Raw genomic sequence first — 21,691 nt, forward strand, 5'->3', positions numbered from 1 at the left:
AACACCCAGACCTAAGACTCGGCCAGGAATCGAACCCGGGACCTCAGAGTGGCGTACCCATGAAAACCGGTGTACCTACACACCACTCGACCATGGAGGTCGAGGCACAAGGGACATAACATCTTAGTTCCCAAGGTTGGTGGCACATTGACGATGTAAGGAATAGTTAATATTTCTTATAGCGTCATTGTCTATGGGTGATGGTGACCACTTAGCATCAGGTGCACGAGCATATGCTCGTCCGCTAACCGTAAAAGTCATTTTCATAGTCTTATGTCGAAATTATGTTACGGGGTAATGCCATAGATATTGAAATTATTATTTTTCTGCAGAAACGCACTCTTTGAATTATTTATAATTTTGGTTCTAGGAGACTATTACCCAAAAAATTTCAATAAATTGTTTATACGGACTCATAATACATAGAATATACGATAGAAGATACAGAGAAAGTTTTTGTGAAATATAAACGGATATAAGTATAAATAAGATACCGGAAAATATAATAAATTTATCATCTAAAAAATTATAATGTTTTTTTAAGATTAATCAATAATTATTATTGTTCGAAATATAATAGTTTTTAGATAGTGACTTGGATTAAGGCTCGGGTTCCAACCAAGAACCGATTATGCATAAATACTAATATCTATTGAATAGAGCAACTATGCGAGTTTCGTTTTATTTTTCTGGAGGCTCCTCTCCGAAAGGGTCGGAAAGGTCGGTAGGGGATCAGAAATGCTTTATTTTAAACTTTACTTGAATTTGTTATAATTGATTTGAATAAAGTTTATTCATCACAATAGGACTATTAAAAGAAACCAAAAAATCATCTTAGTGTAAGAATTAAAAAAAAAAAAGTTCGTAAACTTAGTAGCTAGTTTTCAGTCTTCATATTTAATAAAAGATGTATTATATTATAGATTCTTTAAAAATATCGCAAAATAATTCAAAGCGAAAACCATAATATTGTTTCAAACTGTCTCCTTGCGGTTTCGCCCACATGGAACAAACGAGACTGTTCTTCCAGTTTAATACGCTACAAAGTTAAAACTTTACAAAAGATCAAACAGAAATAATTAAAATAAAACACACGAAGAGTTCATTGACATCGATCGATTAATTTTTAGAGTTAGTCAGTTATAAATAAATAAATAAATATATATGAGACAACATCACATACATTACTCTGATCCCAATGTAGCTGAAGCATTTGTGTTATGGAAATCAGAAGTAATGACGGTACCACAAATACCCAGACCCAAGACAACATAGAAAACTAATGGTAATCTACATCGACTCGGCCGGGAATCGAACCCGGGACCTCAGAGTGGCGTACCCATGAGAACCGGCACCCAAAAAAACACACCACTCGACCACAGAGGTCGTCAAAAGTTAATTTTAAATATATTTTTATCTGTTGAATTAACACTAAATAAAATTACCAGAAATTGTGGTAATTAGTATTTTACACATACTATATAAAGTAATAATAAACCTCTATCTTTTCTCAAGGTAGAAAAGGTTCTAACCAGGGGGTTGGGGGCATTTATTACTCATTACAATATATAATTATTTTTCCTCAAAAATGTATGAATGTATGTATACTTATATGCATAGTACGAGTATATAATTGTCATTTAGAAGACTCGGCACTGATGAGAATACGGCGTTAATTTATAAAATATTGGATAAACCGTTAAAGGCATACAAAACTTGTATAGACTAGTCTACTATTTGCAGAAAATTGTACTTGACGTCATATCCAAACGTTAATTGCTGTTGAACATGGCTTTGAATAAATTTGTTTACATTATTGACATACAATGACATACAAATTTGACATACAATCATAAATTGCTTACAGCTTGATAGACGATTGATTTATTTCATTAACTCGCACTGAAATTTAGAGATAGCCTTGCGTTCTAGCTGTTGAATCATTCCGAATCACGGAATATGTAGCTCATTTAGATATCGTAGGATATAAATAGATTTGCTTGCATTTGGCACTAGTAGGTACTAATCTGATACGTATAGGTAGACGAGGCAATAGGCCTGATGGTAGGTTACAAGATTTTGTTACGAGTATAAGATAAATTAAACATAACTCACCCTTAAAATTGGAACACAAAAATACTGTATATAAATATACTGTTTGGCGGTAGAATATCTAATGAATGGGTGGTACCTACCCTGGCGGGCTTACAATGAAGTACATGGGCGCACATTAACGCTGTTGTAAGAAGTAATAAAATTTCCAACGCTTATGTGCAGCCATTTGCACTACTTGGATCACCTAAATTACATACATGGGTTTGTATTTTTAGATATTAGGTTGTCAGTCGTAACGGCGTTTATTAATGATCAAATCAAATCAATTTCAGATATTAGGTTGTTTTATTTTATTCAAGTAAACTTTACAATGAAGCGTTTTTGAATCGTCAATAATTAAATACTACCACCGTTTCGGAAAGCAGCTTCTAGCGAAAAGAAGCGGCAAGACACTCGCATAGTTGCTCTTTTCATATAAACATATTTACAATGCTGTTATTTACAGTAATTAGTCCTATCATGGAACCCGAGCCTAACTCCAGGGGTTTCTTTCCAAAGTCATCTTTTAATGAATAATACGATTTATTTATTAATTTAGTCTTAATAATCTTTTTAAATTTTGAAAATGGTAAATTGATTACATTTCCCGGTATTTTATTATATATGCGTATACCATTGCCCAAAATCGTTCTCTTTACCGTATGCAAACGGAAACTAGGGGTTACTATTCTTATTTTATAGTACCTTATCTTTATTTAAATATGCCTAAACATTTATGAATAGCAGTTATTTACACAACGGATTTAAATACAAATCAAAATTAAAACTCAGAGCTATGTAACTGCGACCGCGCGAAATTGTGGTAAAAATGCAGCAATTCCCCGTTGAGTCGCAATTCTGTGTCTCCGGGCGAAATATGAGTTACTCCTGTCACTTTTTGTTATTTTCAACAAGCTAGTCAACTTCGCAAGGGTGGAGGAAGGTCTAAATAAAACATTTATATTGAAATAATTTTTGGTTTACATTTCTTATCGAAGAGGAGCTGAGATGGCCCAGGGGTTACGCATGCATCTTAACCGATGATTTCGGGTTCAAACCTAGGCAAGCACCACTACATATATGTGCTTAATTTGTGTTTTTAATTCATTTTGTGCTCGGCGGTGAAGGAAAACATCTCGAGGAAACCTGAATGTGTGTAATTTCATTGGAATCTGCCACATGTGCATTCCACCAATACGCATTGGAACAGTGTGGTGGAATATTTTCCAAACCCTCTCCATAATAGGACAGGAGACTTTAGCCCAGCAGTGGGAAATTTACAAGCTTTTACTTTACTTTTTTTTATTTCATATCGTCATATTTCAATCAATTTTCAAGAAAAGGGTCATGATTGACACATTATTCCTTGGCCTTATCTCAATCACTCTGACTGGTAGACCAGTACATCATTGGTGATAGTTTTTGCGTGCGTTCAGATATATGGATAGCAATAGTTGCGCATAAGTTGAAGTCAGCCTATCATCAATATTATGATGTTGAAATTAAAATATGAGGTATTTGAACTCTATATGAAGAATGTAGAAAAAAATTCTTATATACTTCAGTCAATTAATTAAATTTTTTGCCAAATAACAAAATTCCACTGTTATTTTTAACTTATAAATATAAATAATATGTATAGACTATTATTAAATGAGATATCTTATACAATTTATTTTATGATATTCCATTTTCAAATTCTTATTTAATTATGTCTGCGACGTTTGGAATATATATTTTAGTTTAGTAACAGTTCACCGTTTAGATTCGGATACCTCGTCTCCGATTGAATTGTAAGTTTGAAGTTTATTCCACTTCACTGTTCCCTTGCGGGTTAAGGCCTGGGGGACACAATGTGTAGCAAAATTTCTACTCATGCATCCCATCCTGCATGATCAGGTTTTTCTGTTTACCTACACCGCTGAACACGAAACCCAGGTAAGTATCACGTTGAGTTTTCATGTGCTTAATTTGTGTTTATACATTCATCTCGTACCCAATGAAGGTGCTCGGTGAAGGAAAATGAGATGGCCCAGTGGTTAGAACGCGTAAATCTTAACCGATGATTGCGGGTTCAAACCCAGGCAAGCACCGCTGATCCATGTGCTTAATTTGTCTTTATAATTCATCTCGTACTCGGCGGTGAAGGAGAACATCGCGAGGAAACCTGCATGTGACAAATTTCATAGAAATTCTGCCACATGTGTATTACACCAACCAGCATGGGAACATCGTGGTGGAATATGTTCCAAACCTTCTCCTCTAAGGGAGAGGAGGCCTTTAACCCAGCAGTGGGAATTTACAGGCTGTTGTTGTTGTTTGTTGTTGTTGATATCTTGAGGAAACCTGTATGTGTATAATTTCAATGCCATATACGAATAATACGAATGGAATATGCTGCTAACCTTTTCCCCAAAGGAAGAGGAGGCTTTAGCCCACCATTGAGATATTTACAGGCTGTTAATGTAGTTATTAATATTATGAACACAAATTACACACAACAAAACCAATGGTACCCTGATTCGAACTCGCTAACATCGGATTAGATAACCATGCTTTAATCACTGGCCTATTTCGTCTCATGCCTACATATAATTAACTATTTCGGGTGTACGTTTGTACTTGTGTTTATTACCGTAGTTATTTTAATGAATGATTTCTCATTACTTCGGATTCGGGTCGAGTGATCCTTCAATTGATGGCGGAGTTCATCCCGTTCCACTCACGTCCGTTATCATAATTCGTTCGTTAACACATGCACATTGCACGTAATGTATCTTTATGATTAATTTAAAAATGTAAAACTGCTATATTTCTTTAGTGTAAGCCCGTCTCTTTAGTTACCGAAATTATTATTTATTCTACCACCAACCTTAAATACTTGTGTTATGTTCTTATTTTATTTATTTTTTTATTTTATGGTATAGGTTCCATCATCACCCATAGACAATGACGCTGTAAGAAATATTAACTATTCTTTACATCGTCAATGTGCCACCAATCTTCGGAACTAAGATGTTATGTCCCTTGTGCCTGTAGTTACACTGGCTCACTCACCCTTCAAACCGGAATACAACAATACTGAGGACCTACAGCTATTTGATTTGTTCAATTTACAAGCAATTAAGAACAATTAAATTTCTTACGGCTTGATCTATACATTGTGGTGACACCTACCTACCAAGTGTCACATTTTTCCCATCCATCAAGAAGGTCACTTAGACCCTGAACAACTGGGTCAAGTTCATCGACCCATTTGGTCAGGGAAAGCTACCGTTGTGGAAATACCTTGTCAAGGAGGTGTACATCGAGGCCCGTATTTTGCTTGACCAAAGGCAAGGCAGGAAGAACCCAATCTCTTGTCCGTCTGCAAACCTACGTTACAAAATACCTTTTTTTATAAATAATCAAGCAAATATATGTCGATGAAGAGTTTCTTTCTTTATTCAACGTCGACATGATATAGGGCTAAAAATAATTTTCTGTTACTGAATATAGAAAATACGCATAACTTAACTAACATAGGTATATCTTGTATGTAATAAAATAAAATAATTAATCAATCAAAATGTAAGTACTTCATTCAAGTAGTATTTTACAAGAACTTTTCAACAGTTATTTCATAGAATTGTATTTAACGTACGTAATCTATCATCGGTTCGGAATATTAAATGCTACCGAGAAAAACCGGAAAGTAAATCGGTGTTTACTCTTTTACAACATTAATAATAAATATCTGTGTTAAATAAAATTAAATTTATGTAAAATATACTTGATAGTCAACAAATATTAGGTTTGCTTTTTATCATCTATATAATCTTTTGTTTAATAATATGTCTTATTTATAATATATACTAGCGACCCGAGCCGGCTTCGCGCGGGTGCAAAGCTGATATTAAAAGTGTGTTTATTTACGACATCACTTTAAAACCTCTAAAATGATCAGCATTTTTCTACTATATTGTGCATGTATTACACGTATAAATCTTCCTCTTGAATCAATACATAAAAAAAAACCACTTAAAGCATCATTACATATACAGTCCGTAAATTTCCCACTGCTGGACTAAGGCCTACTCTCCTAATAAGGAAAGAGCTTGGAACATATTCCACCACGCTGTTCCAATGTGAGAACCGCTTAAACATCCGTTACATAATTTTAAAGATAGCATATATAAGGATAGACAGCGGTAAGCGAATTCGTTTTATACTATGTAATGACGTATATGGTTTTTTAACAAACGTTTTGAATTTATGAAACAGTTTACAGCTTACAAAATATGAATTGCACTGAGATATAATAATCATAATCGTGGATCGATTCTCTATACGAGCGGATATTATTCAACAGCGGAATAAATCCGTGGCCTGGCTGAACTAACTCCGATCATCAGTGCTAATGCTTACACGGACGTAGAATAATTAATTATGTCAACGTAGCAAGTGAGAAAATTTCCGAGTGCTTTCATCGGGAAACGAAATATGTATATGAAAGAATCTGTATTGTATATGAAAGCATTCATTTCTGCTATCAGAGAGAATGATGGAGAAAAGTTCGAGATAGAAAAAGCCATTAGTGATAAGTTGAATTCATTTAATTTTATATGTCCTGATATATAAAATATCAAGTCAAACCTCTCTATAATAATGAATCAATAATCGTTTTTTTCTAAAGCCTATGTAAAAAAAAACGTAAACAATTTAATCAATACATGTAAAACGTATAATAGAAGATGCCAATCGTTTTAGGGAAGGTTTTGGTATATAATATTACTATATAAGCCGGCCTAGCCTTTTAAATTAGACTTCAATTTAGAATTTTGACCTGAGAAGCGGTTTCTTTAGTAGGATATTAATATGTCATATTATATTAGGTGCAAGCGCGTCTGGGTAGGTACCAGTCGCTCATGAGATATATGTAATGGTAATGATGATTATTCTGTAATTATTTTATACAATATTAAGAACTTGAAGTACTTCAAACATTATACATTTTGTTATAAATTGAAAAAAATATATAGTCTATGATTGATAAAATGGTAAATGCTGAATTTGCCTATTTAATTAGTCTAGATAGATTTGGAGCCGGTAGTAGATTTCAATTCAATTTATCTTGTAAATTAAATAAGAAAAAGTAATAATAAGTTATTACATATATATGTTTTAAATACAGAGTAAATTTCAGATCATTCATTGCATTATAACATCATAAAGTACAATTTATGTCTTATAATATACATTTAATATTCAATTTTTTTAATTACTTACGCTCTTTTGCCTTATATATATGTATCACCGCTTTATATAAGAGGTAATAAATAATACTTTAAGCACTGACGTGTTATTTGATATCTTCCAATAAAAATATATATTTATTGTATAATTACAGCACGCGTCGGTTCCGCAGATATTAAAAGGAGAATAAAAATACAAGAAAAATTAAATAGAGCGTGTTTTGATAGCAGTCTGGGTAATTGGGTATGGGAGAGATCGCGCTGTTACTTAAATAAAACTTTTATAAAATATAAATAGAAAGGTGCTTAGTACTTTGATGTTTTCAAATTATATATAAAAGAAAAATAAAGCCAATTATTTAATAATTCTGCGTACGAATTCGAGAGTTGATGTATCTAATTATTTTTCTATACAAATATTATAAATGAGAAAATTATTCTGTCTGTCTAGCAGGTATACGAATTTGAAAAATTTTGTATGAAAAAACTTGAAAAGCGAAGTTAGGCACTTTTTTTTAAACCTAACACCTAAACCCGAGCCAAAATATCGAACCAAATCGCGGGTGACATATAGTTTATTATAAAAACTTTGGATTTCGTTTAAGATCATGAAAAAAATATTTAACATATGTACAGGAGTCACAAAATTCAACGATATTTTAATTCAGGTAAAAAAAAACATATAAATAAGTTAATTTCTTAAGGATATATATTTTTTAAAGAATAATACTTACCATGTCCTATATTACTTGTTATTCTATGAAAGCTATTTAATTAATTGTCTCCATCGTTGGATTAGATAAAAGTCCCAGAATCTGGCCAAAATAACAGCAGCATCCCGGAGTCTGAAAGTACTAAGTAATCTACACTTACATGCCTTGGAATGCATGCGAAGAGTTCAGGAGGAGGACACCTTCGAAGTCTTCAGCTCTGCCTTTCCAGTCGTGTCGGGTTTGCCGTACCATCGGAGGGAAGACAGTATGCACCAATGTTTGCGCATATATTGGCGCGTATGCCATACATTGTTCGCAAGTCTCTTTGATATTGACTGCTGTGACCGATTTTGGCCTGGAAAACATCATTATCTATATCATGATAACTACGTATATAAGCTGCAAGTTACTTTTATATGTCATGTTACTTTATTTCCCAGTAAGCCCTAAAAATCACAAATAGAGCAGAACATATAACTGATATCTAACAAAAGCAATAGAAATAATTTTGTTTGGAATTTGTAAGGGTGAGTGAGCCAGTGTACAGGTACAAGGGACATAGCATCTTAGTTCCCAACGTTGGTGGCACATTGACGATGTAAGGAATACTTAATATTTCTAACAGTGTCATTGTCTATGGGTGATGGTGACCACTTACCATCAGGTGGCCCATATGCTCGTCCGCCAAAATGTCCGTTCGAAAAAAAATTGGTGCAAGTAATCTTCTAAATTGGTATAAACAATTACACGGTTCGGTACGCTTAAAACATTTCTAGTTCGTATTTTTCCACACAAGAGTCAATTCAGAAGAGTTGCATTTAATTAGTTCAAATTGCATTCCTGTTTATCTAAAGTTGCTTGTACGGACAAATATTTTAAAAAAGCAATACTAAGTAATGTTGCTTTGCGGTAGAGTAAATAATTGTCACAGTCTCGTGCCTACTGAGATGATCTGGCACAAACCTTGACTAAGACAGAAATATCAATACGTCTTGGGTACATGGAAATAAATCAAAATCGAATAAAAATAATACCTAGTCAATCGATACATCCATACCCATACAGTCATTAAAGTACATCCTATCGTACGAATATTCTATACTCTATTTAAATTATAGGAAAGCAAACCTTTTAGAGCCGAGATGGCCCAGTGGTTACAACGCGTGCACCTTAACCGACGATTGCGGATTCAAACCCAGGCAAGCACTACTATATATATGTGATTAATTTGTGTTTGTAATTTATCTCGTCCTAGGCGGTGAAGGAAAACATCGTGAGGAAACCTGCATGTGTCTAATTTCATCGAAATTCTGCCACATGTGCATTCCACCAACCCGCATTGGAACAGCGTGGTGGAATATGTTCCAAACCCTCTTCTTTATTGGAAGGGGCCTAATCTCAGCAGTGCGAAATGTACAGGCTGTTTCTTTACTTTACTAAACCTTTTACATGTAACATTTCTACAAAAACAACGTACCGTATTGTACCTACGGATAAACCAAAAAGAAACAAAATCTAGTTCAAACAGATTTAAAAGTTTCGCAAACAAGTTATTCTTGTTTCAAGGCTTTTGAAGAAATTAATAACAATTGAAGAAAACTTTGCATGTTATTATCCATCCTTCCATCTGAACCTTTGAAATTGCACCAGTGGTGGTACCACTGGTGCAATTTCATGGTTACATTTTGGAAGTATCAACCAAGTAAACATATTAATAATAAGTGAAATATTTGCGCGCTTTGGGAGTAAATCGACACGTATGCCATGACATTCTCTTCATGACGTTCATGACGGTCTCTTCACACATGACGCCATGACCCGAGCCTGAGGACAGCCTCTGCCGATCTATCTCCCTTGTATGTGAGTAGCCAAAATCTATGTATTATATTATTATAATAATGAGGAAAACAATTATTTTATGAACTAAAATGTATATTCATACGTTTCTACGTTTTATTTTATGATATTTTTATGTCGATAACAATCAACTGTCACTTGTCACGGTATTCGGGCGAGCTGATTTAGTTACACGTCAAGCGGGCCATACCGTGACACTGTATGTTGAAAACAAAGTTTTTTTTTTTATAATATTCCTTTAAGGAGTACGTCGCTAATCTTCCTCGATTAGCTGTTATCGAGAAATACATCTCACTTCGCCCGTGTCTTGTGTTTGTGTTTAAAACTTGAAAGGAAATTCTATGAATGTTATAAAGTAAAGTAAAGAAACAGCCTGTAAATTTCCCACTGCTGGGCTAATGGCCTCCTCTCCCATTAAGGAGAGGGCTTGGAACATATTCCACCACGCTGTTCCAATGCGGGTTGGTGGAATGCACATGTGGCAGAATTTCAATGAAATTAGTCACATGCAGGTTTCCTCACGACGTTTTCCTTCACCGCCGAGCACGAGATGAATTATAAAAACAAATTAAGCACACATATATATAGTGGTGCATGCCTGGTTTTGAACCTGAAATCATTGGTTAAGATTCACACGTTCTAACCACCGGGCCATCTCGGCTCTTCAAATGTTATAAATGAACATAAAACTCAAACACATCGCTTTACATATGACACTTATCTATTAAAATTAATCATACGTTTAGTGTCTGTTTGTAATGTTAGGGAATGCTTATTACACTATTTATATTGACGCCTTGACAACAGAAATCATAACATTCCTTATACAACACCGTTGGTTATGTCGATAAAATATTATTCGTAATCAACTCATTCACATACTATTATTGATGTTTTAATTCATAATTTCATTCAAGTGGATAATTAAATTAACCATTAACCGTCTGTCTTGGTATGGACATATTATGAGGAGGAAGGAGGGCCATGTTGTAAGAAAGGTCTTGAGCATTGAAGTGGATGGATATAGAGGTAGAGGACATAGAAATAATGGATGAATTGCGTGAACAAATATATAGTTAGGAATAATTTTACTTGTGAGATGACGTCCGACAGAGTATGGAAGTATATGGAACGCACTTGGCATTCTTAAACTTCCTATATTAATACGAGAAAGTTAAATATTTTTCTGAATGATATTCACTAAAAAAAGAGATGTATGCACCCAGTTGGAAAGATAGTATAGTACGATATACATGATAAATAACAGACACAATTTAATTAAAATGACAACATTCGACGATAATCAATGGAATTTTTGTATCAAAATTAAAACAATATGCAACAATAAATTTATGAGTACAGTATAAGAGAGAGAAAGGTCGCCCTGAAGGGGGTATAACATTTTTCATAATGTGACGACTTCTGCCAGCTCACTTAACTGTAAGCCGCGTAAAAAACTTCGTTGCCTAAAAACTAAACCTACTTTATAATATTTGTATGTTAGATTATATTACAAGAGTAAAACAAAATACAGGAGAGATAAAAGTCTGCTATGTTTTATTGCGCAAATATTTTATGGCCATGTCACTTCTATGTGAAATTGCTGGAATAATTCTTCCTGTCGTACGACTATATATAGTTCAATACGCTTGCAATGTTTAAATAATGACATTAATGCAATAAGGGTGTATTTTATGTGATTTATTATTACCATCGTCTAATTGTTGGTTAATCTTATCACTATACATATAATAAAATTTGAGTGTCTGTTTGTAATATAAAAATAGCCCTTTTTTACTTAATGCATCTGTATGTATACACGGTACATTTACGAAAATAACATTTTTTTACAATTTTTGTCCGTCTGTTTGTTCCGATTAATCTCTGGAACGGCTGGACCGATTTTGACGGGACTTTCACTGGCAGGTAACGGATATAATAAGGAGTACAAATTTTTTTTTGTTAAATTCAAACGTTGCGGGCATAGCTAGTCTTATATAAAAATGGATATCGATATCAGACTTGCTATTGTGTTTAAACCTTCCCGTTGGAATGAGAGGGCAATACTATTAGTCGTAATTGCTGATCTGTCTTAATCAAATCAACGCTGCTGTTCAAATAATGCACTATTGTTTTACAATAAGTAGGTACGATATTAAATAATGGTAGTGTAAAGATAGTTTAAATAGCAAATAGCAAATAGTTTTGCACAAGTAATAGTGGGAAAGAAGTAAGGTAACAGCCTGTAAATTTTCCACTGCTGGGATAAGGCCTCCTCTTCGGTATTAAGGAGAGGGTTTGGAACATACTCCACCACGCTGTTCCAATGCGGGTTGGTGGAATGCACATGTGCCAGAATTTCGATGAAATTAGACACATGCAGGTTTCCTTACGATGTTTTTCTTTACCGCCGAGCACGAGATGAATTATAAACACAAATTAAGCAAATATATATATATGTGGTGCTTGCCTGGGTTTTATCCCGCAATCAACGCTTAAGATGCGTTCTTACCATTGGGCCATCATGGGCACAAGTAATATATTTTACTAATAATAAACAATTATTTATAATTATTATAAAAAAATAGTAAAAATATGTAGTCAAAAAGTTTTTCAGGTGTGTTAACAACCTTTTTTAGTGTTTGTATAATAAGAAAATATGTGCGGCGAAATTATATTACTATTTGTTTTTAATCATTCGTCTTAAGCCTACTTTAATAAAATAGAATTTATTTGTAAGCTTTTTTGTTCAATATATCAATATCAGTAGTAATAAATTATCATTTAATTTTATTTTATCATTTCATTATCGATCACAATCGAGATTAAACAACTCGGTATTAGGTAATGGAAAACTCTTTTAAGTTACTGAATTGTGTGATAACTTTTTGTTATTATTTACAAGTTTAATTGTACATATACCAGGTTATTTTCGCAATCGTAAAATCGGATTCATTACTCATCAAATTCACTTGCCAATATGAAATAGATTACGTCGTATACGGAACACTGCATTGCGTTTCAAAATAAGAACGCTGTGGCTGCAAAAATTGCCATGGCACTGTATTGGGCTGAACACGTCTACGGTATGTCTACAATCTACGGGGAAAAAGGACCACAAATAAGTCACGCTTCGCGACAGACAGGAAAATAGGTAGAAACGAATTGAACCTCCTTCAAAAAATGTATCAAATTACAATTTGAAATGCTATGAATTAATATTATTAGACAATTCTTAGCCTTATACTATAAGCTACTCATAATCAAATGTTAATTAACTGGTAGGTATCATCAATAGATTATGCAGTCAAACCTGAGTAAGTGAGAACTGGGTAGGCGGGTAAAACTCTATTAATGAGAGTATTTATCAAGGCCTTTCATTTTGGCATCCTAATACATCTGTAAGTGAAAAACATAAACCTATTAAAGTAAAGTAAGGTAACAGCCTGTAAATTTCCCACTGCTGGGATAAGGCCTCCTCGTCCATTAAGGAGAGGGTTTAAACCTATATAACCTCTTTAAGTGAGATTCATACTTGCCTATACCAATACTGAAATGTGGTACAATACCTAACCAGTACTGAAACTGCTGGAAAAACTACAGGAACAGGGGAATTGACTTCTCTTTCCTAAGATCGCTGGCGCATTGATTATCTAAGAAATGGTTAAAATATCATAAGCCTTCTATGTGTATGACCAATAAGGTGACCCATTTTCCATTCCGGTATTAGGATATCGTATAAGTGCGAGAATAATTTAATATTGGTATTTAATATACAATTGTCATTTATTGGGGTGTGAATGACAATAAGTAAAACATTAGTAGTGATTTAATTATAAATTAAATCATATAAAAAGTTACCCTAATGAAGGCCCAACTGCTAGATCAATTTTCATATGCTGAATTTGTGTTTCTTATTCGGCGGTGAACGTTTGGGGATACCAGCATGTGTCAAATTCCATAGAAGTATGTATTCCACTAACCTGCATTGGAACAGCTTAGTGGAATATGTTCCAAACCTTCTCCTCAAAAGGAGAGGCGGCCTTAGCCTAGCAGTGGGAAATTTGCAGGCTGTTGTTATTGTTGTTTACCAAAATCGTCATAAGACAAATATTTGATGCCAAGATTTATTTTGGATTCGCTCTGCCATTTGGATCTGATAGTGTCGAACATATAATCTTCTACATTTATTATATTTATTGAATTCTTAGCTTCCTGAAAATATAGATATCATATATAATATTACATACATATAATATACATATAAATTTAAAAGCAGGTTATCCAATATGTCAATAAAAATACTAAGTATGTAATTAGCTCTTAATTAGTATTTCTTCTCTTCTGAGGTTTAAATGGTATTTGATAAAAAATCTTTTTTATCTGTGGTATCGATTATTGTTTTTATCGACACCAGAACCTTAACTAGTTAACTTAAAACCCCTAACACTATATGATACAGATCTCTAAAGGGTTCGTGGACTCCACTTTAAGAAACCCTGCTGTAAATTTAAGCGTCAATATTACAATGGTTTACAGGCCATCTACACGATGTAACGAGCCGCTGGACCGAGCTCGACCCCTTGGGCTATTCCTTCCATTTCACTTCCATTCTTGTTCCTAATCCTAGATTAAGCTTTATGCTTAATTGAAGGTTCCAAAGAATATTTGGAGTTTCTTTGAATTGGGCATTGCTATTCATGTTTAAAAAGAAAAAAAAAGACGGGTGAAAACACATGCACACATTTTGTCAAGATGTGTTTGTGTGAGCACAATTTGATGATTTTTTTAAAACAAATGAAGAATATAAAAACCCGAATACGCCTGATAGGTATCGAACCAATAATCTTTATTTAAGATTCATGGGATCTATCCACCAGTAGACTAAAAATACTACGATAGCTATTGTAATTATGTTACTGAGCGAAGTTTGAATAATGAGCGTTTGTGTTACGCGATTGTTCGAAGTTTAAATAATAATATTTTATGATTTATTCGCATACACAAGTATGAAAGTTTGAATAAATAAAAATTGTTTCGAAAAGATTCAAGATTACTTTTAAAATTTTCATATGTAATAATATAAACGAAATATATTTGAAAACATCGTTCGACAGCGTTTACTTTGGGTACAATAGAATTCTTAGTGCCAGAAATATTTGTTGTTACTGGCAGTTTTTCATGAATAAACGAATCAAACGTATAATTTGGTAAACAGTATGAAACATAAATTATATATGTATTACAGTTTAAAAATACTAGTTTTATTAAAATCAAATTTATACAATGACAACTCTATACAATAACGTTCATTCGTTTGGTATATTATTTGACGATTTGTTTTGGTCGTATTACATATGCTTAATAAGAAAAGAGTTTGAGGTTTCATTATACATTTTGAATTGCGCTTGGATACTGTCGGCAACTGATCTAAATTTAGAGGGATTAATCGGCTAATAGCATTTTGTAGTAGTGAGGAGCCAGTCATGTCCTTCTACCACGTAAATATCCCATTAAGGAGTACGAATTAGGGCTTAATTTAGAGAGCTGTTCTATTTTGGTTCTCTATGCATTTTATTTATTTCTCTCACAGTGTGAGCTTATACCACACACACACACAAATAACGCCTGTGAGACTTATGGTACTTGTATATAAAAGTATCATCAGACTAGTCCCAGTCCCAAGAAAAAAAAGGCCCACGTTTCCTTGTGTAAGCACCTGGAAACGTGGGCCTTTTTTATGTTATAGGTTGGCGGACGAGCATACGGGCCACCTGATGGTAAGTGGTCACCATCGCCGATAAACAATGACGCTGGAAGAAATATTCACTATTCCTTACATCGTCAATGTGCCACCAACCTTGGGAACTAAGATGTTATGTCCATTGTGCCTGTAATTACACTGGGCCTCCTTGACTCCTCACCATGCTAGTCCATGCAAGTTTATTAAATGAAGATGCTTCGATGGATAAGCGCAGTGAATAGATTAGACTATATTCTCAATGAATACGTTTATGGTAGTTTAGAAGTAAGTGATGTTGCTAAATAATGATGACCTCCCTGGTCGAGTGGTGTGTACACCGGTTTTGATAGGTACGCCACTCCGAGGTTCCGAGTTCGATTCCCGGCTGAGTCGATATAGATTATCATTAGTTTTCAATGTTGTCTTGGGTCAGGGTGTTTGCGGTACAGTCGTTACTTCTGATATTCCATAACACAAGTGCTTTAGCTACTAAATTGGGATCAGAGTAATGTATATGATGTTGTCTCAGATTTATTTATTATTCGTTTTTTGTTACACTGTATGTTTGAGCTATAACTGAAATTAACTGAAATAATGTCTCCAAAGTACTAGTATTATAGAGTCCAGACCTAATGGCGACCTTAAAACAGATGTGCTCAGAAAATACTACGTTACCAAAAACAAGACCTCAAATAGAGCAAAGTGAACGATAATACTGGGAAGGTCTTCACGTGGTAGAGCTACGAACAGTCAAATAGAAGAATTTGTATTCCTTGGTTCTGGTTTGGAGGGTAGTATAAGTCAGCGTAAGTTTTTTTTATGAGAAAAGTGTCATTAGCATAGGTTCTTGTATGCCTACGTAGAATAAAATAAAAAAAAATACCAAAGCAAAATTGATCATTTATAGGCGATATTTTCACGTGGGCACTCTAACATAACCTATTTAGATAAAAAAAGATAAATGTTTTCTTATAAAAAAAATTGACATGACTTTTTTATTCCCACAAATTCTGAATATTAACTACTAATTAGGCACTCAGTGTATAAAAGTCTGGCTTTACGTGGCTGGATTTTACTTCCATCTTGACATAAATTTCATTGCCGTGTTCATTGTTACGCCTACTTCCTTGCTAGTGCCCACTTTGAAAAAAGCAACGTTTTTTAAGCGATGTAATTTACTTTATTCCAAAAAACATGGAGTCTTTTCTTGTATGAGCTAAAGTAGTTAAGTAAAGTAACAGCCAGTACATTTCCCACTACTGAGATAAAGATCTTCCATTAAGGAGAGGGTTTGGAACATATTCCACCACGCTGTTCCAATGCGGGTTGGTGGAATGCATATGTGGCAGAATTTCTATGAAATTTGTCACATGCAGGTTTCCCCACGATGTTTTCCTTCACCGCCGAGCACGAGATGAATTATAAACACAAATTAAGCACATAGATATAGTGGTGCTTGCCTGGGTTTGAACCCGCAAACATCGGTTAAGAGGCACGCGTTCTAACCACTGGGCCATCTCAGCTCAGCTGCGTTACCGATTTCATAGTTATGTATGTATGTATGGATTAAGCGATGTCTATACTAATGTTATAAATGCAAAAGTAATTCTGTCTGTCTGTCTGCAACTCTTTCAAGACCAAACTCCTGAATACAATTTGATTAAATATTGTATGAAGTAAATTTGAACTCCAAGAAAGTACATGGTATACGCCTAATAGCAAGCAAATAATGCCTTAATTGCGAGTGAAGTTTTTGACGACAACTTTTTTTATAGTGACAAGTTTATCTTGTAAAGTTCTTTATCTGAATGGTATTAGGTTACATCGACTCTATAAATTCTCAAGTACCAAATAGCACTTTTTCTTATGGCATAGATTAAGGTTGTGCAATAATTAGTTTATCGACAAAATATAACGATTAAAATATTACAGTTCTATTAAATTTAATAACTTTATTATAGTGTACTTCATAAACCGGTTTATAAATATATATTTTAATATTACATTTCATTGCTAGATTATCTAGAGATTATAAAATTCAAGGGGATTTTGTAATTAAGCTTCCATTTGCTAACTACAGTAACCAATATCTTTACTGTTCGATACATTATTTATTTTACTTTGTTTTAGAATTTAATCAGTCAGGCTTTGAAAATTTATTAAAAAACTTTGATAAAAAAAATGCAATACGTTATTAAAAATGTTATTAAGTTTATGTGTCCAAAAATTCTCAGTATGAGCGAGAATTTGGAATTTCGCAGTGTTTACACTCTCGTGCTTCGGAAATCATGTAAAGTCTGACATCCTGTGGTTGAACTTTTTCAAACGGCCAAAATCATTTTGCATAACACGTTGACTAGTTTTATTAGCTATTTGACCACTAATGTTGGACTAGTGTGTCGAAATGGCCCAGTAGTTATAACGCTTGCATCTTAACCGATAGTTGCGGGCTCAAACCCAGGCAAGCACCGTCGAATATTCATGTGCTTAATTTGTATCCTCGGTAAGTGTAATGTAGGACGACCTCCGACCCGCTGGTCCGACGACATTCGCAGGAGGCTGGATGAGGGAGGCAGAGGACCGAGCAGCGTGGCGCGCTCTGGGGGAGGCCTATGTTCAACAGTGGACAGCAAAAGGCTGATGAGGATGGGGATGAGGAATTTGTATTTATAATTCATCGTGAGGAAACCTGCACGTGTCTAATTTCATAGCAACCCACATTGGAACACGTGTGTTTCTATGTTCCAAATCTTCTCCTCACAGGGAGAGGAGCCCTTAGATCAGCAGTGGGAAATGTACAGGCTGCTGTTGTTTGTTGTTTTTGTTACACTAGTAGGTACTTCCACACTTAGCCCACGTGGGAGAGGTGGTGTATCAGATTCGTTTGTTAGGTATGTTCGTTTTTTGTACATCTAATAACGTTTGCGCAAAATTTAATGAATATAATTTGAGAAGTTGAAGTTATATTGAAACAAACAAACATACTTTCGCATTTATAACATTTGTTATAATTATTAGGAAGCTTTAATTTTCATTGCGTTTTGTTTCATCTTCCATTTTCATAACGAGAAAGGATTTGCTGTTTTAGGATTCGCAATCTGAAAAAAAACTTAAACGTTTATAATGAAACATTTTCAAAAATATGCATTATTTGTTTAAAAAACTTGTAATTAGTAGACGAACGGCATCTGGGCCACCGGGATGATAATTAGCATCACCCATATAAAATAGCGTTAATGCACCACCAATTTTAAGATCTGAGAAACTATGTACCTTGTGCCTATAAGTACTGGTCTTTGCATACACTCTTATGTCTATTTATACGTGTTATTTATATAATTATCTTCATGTGTTTCCAATGAGTCAGAATTTAACAAATGAAAAAGGTTTAAATGATCGTATTGTTTTCTAATTTTGTAATAGCTGTTCGTAAGCTGGTGAAATAATATGGAGTACGGGAATACGGGAGAGTAAAGAATACATAGAAAAACCAAAGCATTTTTTGCAGTTTCTTTAAGTTATAATAATTTATTTCAATAAATTTCTACGTAACTGTACAAATTTCTTCATATTTCATAGCATAACAAAAAATAAGCTGACTGTTCTGCATTCTAACGTTTGTGTATTTTGTTTATTTTATTTTGTTTTACGCTTTTTATAATACAAATATTTACCAGTAAATGACTTTATCGAATATTTATATATTTATTCAAATATTAGCAGTAGCTACGCCGTATTTATTGATTTGACAGTAACCGTAAACAATTATTTTTACCTTGTGTATGGAGTCATTAGTATAAGGTATCTTTATCCATCTATCTTTTTTGGAACATTATAAGGCTATCTGATGTTAATTGTTCACTACTGCCGAAAGTCATTGACACTGTAAGGCATATTAACCAATTACGTCTCCAATGCCCTACTAACCTTGGCAAATGAGATGTTATGCGCTTCTGCTGAGATTTACACTGAACTCAATCATCCTTTTAACCAGCACACAACACTACTGCAATCCCGCTTGGCGGTAGAACATATGATCAGAAGATATATAACTTATTTTATATTTTGAATTTTGGTGGATATCATGCCCTCTACCATATCCGTATTTTAGTGACTTTTTTGATCATAATTTTACATGTTTGTATGTAACAATGCAGTCTAAGAATAATAGAGCACTAGCTTAGATGCTTAGGTATTAACCATGCCTTGAATGAAAGATGATTTTACTCAGGAAATTGATATATCAGAAGATCATTCCACATCTTGTCCCTTCTATATTCATCGTCAAATATAATCGGCAATAATGAGTACACTATGAAGTTGAAATTAAAACGGATTTAAATTTAAATTTTGTAAGCAAAAAGTGAATAATATTCGTAGCAGACGATTATAGTCATTTAGTACGATGAACGGGATGGGCGGACCGAGCCCAGACACACTTTTCATTTGATTTGTATTCACAGGGATTACACCGCAGTCGAGCTATTTCTGTAACATTTTCCTTCTTTAGTAATATACTATATCAGTTCTCAGTACTTTGCATGCCTACTGTAGTCCATGAAAATCATTTTTTTTATTTCGTTTGCGGGTAGGTGCCGGCTCAGTAACTATAGTCATGAATGTCAACCGATTATTCTGAGTTTAGCATGCACCATTAAATTCAAATGTATTTACAAATCATTTGGTGCGCGTCGTTTGTCCAGTAACCTGCACTGGTGGATTAAGCTCCAAAACTTCTCCTCAGAAGAAAGAGAAGTCCTTTTACAGGCATTAATAGGCTGTTCGTTTAGGATGGACTGGTTAATTGGGTCAGAAATTGAAGTTCGTACATATTGTTTAATGTTTGTGCAACAATTCTAAAATCTTACTCATTGAACCAGTATGTTCAGACATGCGTTGTAAACTCAACAAAGTTTCATCACAATCGGATGGATGGTTTTGGAAGAGGAGAACTGACATACAAGTATTCATTTTTATTTATAAGGATTCGACTCAAGTACAATCAACATGATACAAGATAGCTAGGCTTTGTGGTGTGATGGTTTTAGCTCGGAAACACTCCGAGGATCTTAATTATAAATGAGTAGCATCAGCTATACGCTTTGTGTAATTTATGTAAATATTAATAATACTCACTTATCGTACTAATATAAATCAATATATACCTATCTAATATGCGGTTTCAAAGCGAACGCTCCTAAGGCCTGATAGCTTAGATACGCAAAAATTTGTACCAGAGATTTGCTCCAAAACGTATATCGAAGAGTTATAGTACCTAATAGTTTAAGCCGAACCCGAGATTTCGTATGCATTCAAATAAAAAAAAATGTTCTATTAGTTATAACTTACTCATTGTGTATTTCATTTATACAAATATCTATGCTAATTGTAATGAAATTCTTCTATTTTGTGAATCGATATTTTGGTTTTTCACACATTATTTTCGTTTATTCATAATAGTTTTATTTTTTATTTTATTTTATAGCATGTTTTGAATTTGGTGTACGATTTTCTTCGGCTAAAAAAACAACATTCCTCGCACGTATGGTTGCCATGGATAAAACAACCCTTAGTTTAATCTATAAAAGTTTCGATTACCATTTGCCCTTGTGATTTTTGATGGTCATAGCAAAACTAACAGCTTTTGTGATATTATGTCGTTTGTAGGAACCACCCGACGTGAAATGGAGAAGTGAAGAAGAGAAGGGGGCCTGCGCTCGGTACTAGACAGTATTTGGATATTACAGCGTGATGTTTTTATTATTTTATATATAATTCTAAAATAAAAGTAATCTAAGTTACTCCTTATTACATCAGCCAGTGAAAGGCCCATCAAAATCAGTTCAGTTTTGATAATAGTACTGAATATGCCCGTGACTTCATGCGCGTTTGAATTTAACAAAAAAATATTATTGCATCCTATGTTACTTCCTTGTTCATCGCCTATCTGCCAGTGAAATTAGTTGGAACAAGCAGCTATCTAAACAGCATCTATATACACAAATATTGAAAAAAAAAAAAACACTTTGGTATTTTTATCGTATTTACAC

The sequence above is a fragment of the Vanessa cardui genome, chromosome 12 (assembly GCF_905220365.1).
Source record: "Vanessa cardui chromosome 12, ilVanCard2.1, whole genome shotgun sequence".
Taxonomy (NCBI): Eukaryota; Metazoa; Arthropoda; class Insecta; order Lepidoptera; family Nymphalidae; genus Vanessa; species Vanessa cardui.